The sequence below is a fragment of the Vespula pensylvanica genome, chromosome 1, assembly GCF_014466175.1.
Source record: "Vespula pensylvanica isolate Volc-1 chromosome 1, ASM1446617v1, whole genome shotgun sequence".
Classification (NCBI taxonomy): domain Eukaryota; kingdom Metazoa; phylum Arthropoda; class Insecta; order Hymenoptera; family Vespidae; genus Vespula; species Vespula pensylvanica.
This window is the reverse complement of record NC_057685.1, coordinates 5,591,817-5,593,042: the sequence shown is the minus strand read 5'-3', so window position 1 is coordinate 5,593,042 and position 1,226 is coordinate 5,591,817.

The following is a 1,226-nucleotide window of genomic DNA, read 5'->3' as shown; positions in this document are numbered from 1 at the left end:
AAAAGGCGTGCATGCTTTACAACGATTTGTTCTTTCAGAAAAAACCATACGGGACCGCACGAATACGGTTCGTTGAATTTTTCTGTCGCGGAGAGACACCTACAAGTTAACAAAACAAAAAAAAAGAAAAAGAAACATATATATATATATAAGAGAAAAAGAGAAAGAAAGAGAGGTCTGGGAGCTTTTCATAGACGAATAAAAAGCAATCGACATGAAACTCTCTCTTGCTAGAGGCGCGAACCTCTCGTAATAAGAGGGATATAGGTATACGTAATTGTGTGTAACATGCAGCAGCACGTACACATACATGATCATACATATCTAGAATATAGGAAGGATACACAGAGAGTTCCGTAGAGGAAAGGATAGGCGGAGCTTTCTGGTACCGCGCCTCCGCTTTACGAACCCACCTTTCCTGTTCTATTCCCCCAGTCGAACGCCCTGGTTGAGCTTTTCCCGAACCTTTTCCCATTTTCCCTCTCTCTTTCTATCTCTTTCTCTCTCTCTCTCTATATATATATATATATATATATGTATATATATACCTATCTATATCTATCTCTCTTCTCTCTTTCTCTCTCTCTTTCTCCTTCTCGTACGACCTTTTCATCCCCACTACATCTCGACGACGATACACATAGTCGCACTCCTTTCTGTCCTTTCGACGAAAGCGCACCTGCAAACCACGGAGCTCCACCTCCCTGTCACCTCCGGCACCACCTTTTGCCTCACCAATCCTCCTCCTTCTCCTCTTTCTCTATCTTTGTCTGTTTTCTTGCAGACTCTCTCTCTCTTTCTCTCTTTCTCTACCTATCTATCTATCTATCTATCTATCTATCTATCTATCTATCTATCTATCTATCTATCTATCTATCTATCTATCTATCTATCTATCTATCTATCTATCCATCTATCTATCTATCTACCTCTTTCTTTCTTTCTTTCTTTCTTTCTTTCTTTTTCTTTTTTTTTTCTTTACTTTACTTTAGACTTTCGTCTCTTTCTTTACTGTCTTTACAGTTACGAATATACCCATCTACCTACCTACCTATCTAGCTACCTTAGCTTCCTTCCTTCCTTCCTTTTTTAACTTCTTTTTTTTTCTTTCTTTTTTCTTCCAAGCACTTCTCCTCTATCCTTCTTCCCTAGCGTCAGCCATTTTGTACAATTTTTTGTCACATCCTTTCGCAACCTCTGGCTTTAATCAGAAAGAGGGAGAAACT